The sequence below is a fragment of the Pristiophorus japonicus genome, chromosome 20, assembly GCF_044704955.1.
Source record: "Pristiophorus japonicus isolate sPriJap1 chromosome 20, sPriJap1.hap1, whole genome shotgun sequence".
NCBI classification, from domain to species: Eukaryota; Metazoa; Chordata; class Chondrichthyes; family Pristiophoridae; genus Pristiophorus; species Pristiophorus japonicus.
Window position 1 is genome coordinate 97,200,339 of NC_091996.1, and position 6,000 is coordinate 97,206,338.

Sequence of the window (6,000 nt, forward strand, 5' to 3'; positions counted from 1 at the left end):
AGAGAGAGAGAGAGAGATTGTAGAGAGAGGGAGATGGTAGAGAGAGAGATTGTAGAGAGAGAGATTGTAGAGAGAGGGAGAGAGAGACTGTAGAGAGAGAGAGATTGTAGAGAGAAAGAGATATTGTAGAGAGAGAGATTGTAGAGAGAGAGAATGTAGAGAGAGAGAGAGAGAGATGGTCAAGTGAGTGATTGTAGAGAGAGAGAGATTGTAGAGACAGAGACTGTAGAGAGAGAGAGATTGGAAAGAGAGTGAATGTAGAGAGAGGGAGATGGTGGAGAGAGAGTTTGTAAAGAGAGAGATTGTAGAGAGAGAGATTGTAGAGAGAGAGATTGTAGAGAGAGTGAGATGGTAGAGAGAATGATTGTAGAGGGAGAGGTTATAGAGAGAAAGAGAGTTCGTACAGAGAGGTTGTGGAGAGAGAGATTGTCGAGAGAGATTGTAGAGAGAGAGATTGTAGAGAGAGAGATTATAGTGTGAGAGATTTTAGAGAGAGAGATTTTAGAGAGAGAGAAGGAGAGAGAGGGATTGTAGAGAGAGAGATTATAGAGAGAGAGATTGTGGAGAGAGAGAGATTGTAGCGAGAGAGATTGTAGAGAGAGGGAGAGAGAGACTGTAGAGAGAGAGAGATTGTAGAGAGAAAGAGATATTGTAGAGAGAGAGGTTGTAGAGAGAGATATTGTAATGTGAGAGATTTTAGAGAGAGAGATTTTAGAGAGAGAGAAGGAGAGAGAGGGATTGTAGAGAGAGAGATTATAGAGAGAGAGATTGTGACGAGAGAGAGATTGTAGCAAGAGAGATTGTAGAGAGATATTGTAGAGAGAAAATGTAGAGAGAGATTGTAGATAGAGAGATTGTAGAGAGAGAGATTGTCGAGAGAGATTGTAGAGAGAGAGATTGTAGAGAGAGAGGGATTGTAGAGAGAGAGATTGTAGAGAGAGATTGTAGAGAGAGTGAGATGGTAGAGAGAGAGATTGTAGAGAGAGAGGTTGTAGAGAGAAAGAGAGTTCGTACAGAGAGGTTGTGGAGAGAGAGATTGTCGAGAGAGATTGTAGAGAGAGAGCGATTGTAGAGAGAGAGATGTAGAGAGAGAGATTATAGTGTGAGAGATTTTAGAGAGAGAGATTTTAAAGAGAGAGAAGGAGAGAGAAGGATTGTAGAGAGAGAGATTATAGAGAGAGAGATTGTGGAGAGAGAGAGATTGTAGAGAGAGAGATTGTAGAGAGAGGGAGAGAGAGACTGTAGAGAGAGAGAGATTGTAGAGAGAAAGAGATATTGTAGAGAGAGAGGTTGTAGAGAGAGATATTGTAATGTGAAAGATTTTAGAGAGAGAGAAGGAGAGAGAGGGATTGTAGAGAGAGAGATTATAGAGAGAGAGATTGTGACGAGAGAGAGATTGTAGCGAGAGAGATTGTAGAGAGATATTGTAGAGAGAAATTGTAGAGAGAGATTGTAGATAGAGAGATTGTAGAGAGAGAGATTGTCGAGAGAGATTGTAGAGAGAGAGATTGTAGAGAGAGAGGGATTGTAGAGAGAGAGATTGTAGAGAGAGAGATTGTAGAGAGAGGGATTGTTAGAGAGAGAGAGATTGTAGAGAGAGAGATTGTAGAGAGAGAGGGAGAGGGATTGTATAGAGAGAGAAGAAGAAGAGAGAGATTGTGGAGAGAGAGATTGTAGATAGAGAGAGATTGTTGAGAGAGGGATTGTAGAGAGACGGATTGTAGCGAGAGAGATTGTAGAGAGAGAGAGATTGGAAAGAGAGAGAATGTAGAGAGAGAGATTGTAGAGAGAGAGGGAGAGGGATTGTATAGAGAGAGAAGAAGAGAGAGATTGTAGAGAGAGAAATTGTAGAGAGAGAGATTGTAGAGTGAGAGATTGTAGAGAGAGAGAGATTGTAGATAGAGCGAGTTTGTAGAGAGAGAGATTGTAGAGAGAGGGAGATGGTAGAGAGAGAGATTGTAGAGAGAGAGATTGTCAAGAGAGGGATTGTTGAGAGAGAGCTTGTAGAGAGAGAGATTTTTGAGAGAGAGAGATTGTAGAGAGCGAGAGATTGTAGCGAGAGAGGTTGTAGAGAGAGATTGTAGAGAGAGAGAGATTGTAGAGAGAGGGATTGTAGAGAGAGAGATTGTAGAGAGAGAGATTGTAGAGAGAGAGGGTGAAGGATTGTATAGAGAGAGCGGAAGAGAGATTGTAGAGAGAGAGATTGTAGCGGGAGAGATTGTAGAGAGAGAGAGTGTAGAGAGAGATTGTAGAGAGAGATTGTAGAGAGAGAGATTGTAGAGAGAGAGATTGTCGAGAGAGATTGTAGAGAGAGAGATTGTAGAGAGAGAGATTGTGGAGAGAGAGATAGTGGAGAGAGAGATTGTAGAGAGAGGGATTGTAGAGAGAGAGAGATTGTAGAGAGAAAGATAATAGTGAGAGAGATTGTCGAGAGAGAGATTGTCGAGAGATTGTAGAGAGAGGGATTGTAGAGAGAGTGAGATGGTAGAGAGAGAGATTGTAGAGAGAGAGGTTGTAGAGAGAAAGAGAGTTTGTAGAGAGAGATTGTGGAGAGAGAGTTGTCAAGAGAGATTGTAGAGAGAGAGATTATAGAGATAGAGATTGTGGAGAGAGAGAGATTGTAGAGAGAGAGATTGTAGAGAGAGGGAGAGAGAGACTGTAGAGAGAGAGAGATTGTAGAGAGAAAGAGATATTGTAGAGAGAGAGGTTGTAGAGAGAGATATTGTAATGTGAGAGATTTTAGAGAGAGAGATTTTAGAGAGAGAGAAGGAGAGAGAGGGATTGTAGAGAGAGAGATTATAGAGAGAGAGATTGTGACGAGAGAGAGATTGTAGCGAGAGAGATTGTAGAGAGAGAGATTGTAGAGAGAAATTGTAGAGAGAGATTGTAGAGAGAGAGATTGTAGAGGGAGAGATTGTCGAGAGAGATTGTAGAGAGAGAGATTGTAGAGAGAGAGAGATTGTAGAGAGAGAGATTGTAGAGAGAGATTGTAGAGAGAGGGATTGTAGAGAGAGAGAGATTGTAGAGAGAGAGATTGTAGAGAGAGAGAGATTGTAGAGAGAGAGATTGTAGAGAGAGAGATTGTAGAGAGAGGGATTGTAGAGCGAGAGAGATTGTAGAGAGAGAGATTGTAGAGAGAGAGGGAGAGGGATTGTATAGAGAGAGAAGAAGAATAGAGAGATTGTGGAGAGAGAGATTGTAGAGAGAGGGATTGTAGAGAGAGAGATTGTAGAGAGAGAGATTGGAGAGAGACAGATTGTAGCGAGAGAGATTGTAGAGAGAGAGGGAGAGGGATTGTATAGAGAGAGAAGAAGAGAGAGATTGTAGAGAGAGAAATTGTAGAGAGAGATTGTAGAGTGAGATATTGTAGAGAGAGAGAGATTGTAGAGAGAGCGAGTTTGTAGAGAGAGAGATTGTAGAGAGAGGGAGATGGTAGAGAGAGAGATTGTAGAGAGAGAGATTGTCAAGAGAGGGATTGTTGAGAGAGAGCTTGTAGAGAGAGAGATTTTTGAGAGAGAGAGATTTTAGAGAGCGAGAAGGAGAGAGAGGGATTGTAGAGAGAGAGATTATAGAGAGAGAGAGATTGTAGAAAGCGAGAGATTGTAGCGAGAGAGGTTGTAGAGAGAGATTGTAGAGAGAGAGAGATTGTAGAGAGAGGGATTGTAGAGAGAGAGATTGTAGAGAGAGAGATTGTAGAGAGAGAGGGTGAGGGATTGTATTGAGAGAGAGGAAGAGAGATTGTAGCGAGAGAGATTGTTGCGAGAAAGATTATTAGAGAGAGATTGTAGAGAGAGATTGTAGAGAGAGAGAGATTGTAGAGAGAGGAATTGTTGAGGGAGAGATTGTAGAGAGAGAGATTGTAGAGAGAGAGATTGTCGAGTGAGAGAGATTGTAGAGAGAAGGATTGTAGAAAGAGCGATTATAGAGAGAGAGAGATTGTAGAGAGAGAGAGAGATTGTAGCGGAGAGAAGTTGTGGAGAGAGATTTTAGAGAGAGAGAGAGATTGTAGAGAGAGGGATTGTAGAGAGAGGGATTGTAGAGAGAGAAGTAGAGAGAGAGATTGTAGAGAGAGGGATTGTAGAGAGAGAGATTGTCGAGAGAGATTGTAGAGAGAGAGATTGTAGAGAGAGAGATTGTGGAGGGAGAGATAGTAGAGAGAGAGATTGTAGAGAGAGGGATTGTAGAGAGAGAGAGATTGTAGAGAGAAAGATAATAGTGAGAGAGATTGTCGAGAGAGAGATTGTCGAGAGATTGTAGAGAGAGGGATTGTAGAGAGAGTGAGATGGTAGAGAGAGAGATTGTAGAGAGATAGGTTGTAGAGAGAAAGAGAGTTTGTAGAGAGAGATTGTGGAGAGAGAGTTTGTCAAGAGAGATTGTAGATAGAGAGATTGTAGAGAGAGAGCGATTGTAGAGAGAGAGATTGTAGAGAGAGAGATTATGGTGTGAGAGATTTTAGAGAGAGAGATTTTAGAGCGAGAGAAGGAGAGAGAGGGATTATAGAGAGAGAGATTATAGAGAGAGAGATTGTGGAGAGAGAGAGATTGTAGAGAGAGAGATTGTAGAGAGAGGGAGAGAGAGACTGTAGAGAGAGAGAGATTGTAGAGAGAAAGAGATATTGTAGAGAGAGAGGTTGTAGAGAGAGATATTGTGATGTGAGAGATTTTAGAGAGAGAGATTTTAGAGAGAGAGAAGGAGAGAGAGGGATTGTAGAGAGAGAGATTGTAGAGAGAGAGATTGTAAAGAGAGAGCTTGTAGAGTGAGAGATTGTAGAGAGAGAGATTGTCGAGAGAGAGATTGTAGAGAGAGGGATTGTAGAGAGAGGGATTGTAGAGAGAGGGAGATGGTAGAGAGAGAGATGGTAGAGAGAGAGATTGTCAAGAGAGGGATTGTTGAGAGAGAGCTTGTAGAGACAGAGATTTTTGAGAGATAGAGATTTTAGAGAGCAAGAAGGAGAGAGAGGGATTGTGGAGAGAGAGATTATAGAGAGAGAGAGATTGTAGAGAGCGAGAGATTGTAGCGAGAGAGATTGTAGAGAGAGAGATTGTAGAGAGAGAGGGTGAAGGATTGTATAGAGAGAGAGGAAGAGAGATTGTAGAGAGAGAGATTGTAGCGAGAGATTGTAGAGAGAGAGAGATTGTAGAGAGAGGAATTGTTGAGGGAGAGATTGTAGAGAGAGAGATTGTAGAGAGAGAGATTGTAGAGTGAGAGAGATTGTAGACAGAGGGATTGTAGAGAGAGCGATTATAGAGAGAGAGAGATTGTAGAGAGAGAGAGAGATTGTAGCGAGAGAGGTTGTAGAGTGAGATTGTAGAGAGAGAGATTGTAGAGAGAGGGATTGTAGAGAGAGTGGTTCTAGAGAGAGAGATTGTAGAGAGCGAGATTGTAGAGAGAGAGATTGTAGAGAGAGAAGGAGAGAGAGAGATTGTAGAGAGAGAGGGAGAGTGATTGTAGAGAGAGGGATTGTAGAGAGAGAGAAGGAGTGAGAGATTGTAGAGAGAGAGATTGTAGAGAGTGGAGTTGTAGAGAGAGAGATGGTAGAGAGAGGGATTGTAGCGAGAGAGATTGTAGAGAGAGAGAAGGAGAGAGAGATTGTAGAGAGAGATAGAGAGAGATTGTAGCGAGAGAGATTGTAGAGAGAGAGGTTGTAGAGTGAGAGATTGTAGAGAGAGAGAAGGAGAGAGAGAGATTGTAGAGAGAGGGATTGTAGAGATTGTAGAGAGAGAGGGATTGTAGAGAGGGAGAAGGAGAGAGAGACTGTAGAGAGAGAGAGAGATTGTAAAGAGAGAGGGATTGTAGGGAGAGAGAGGGAGAGGGATTGTATAGAGAGAGAAGAAGAGAGAGATTGTAGAGAGAGCAATTGTAGAGAGAGAGATTGTAGAGTGAGAAATTGTAATGAGAGAGATTGTGGAGAGAGAGAGATTGTAGAGAGAGGGATTGTCAAGAGAGAGATTGTAGAGTTAGAGATTTTAGAGGGAGAGATTTTAGAGAGGGATTGTAGAG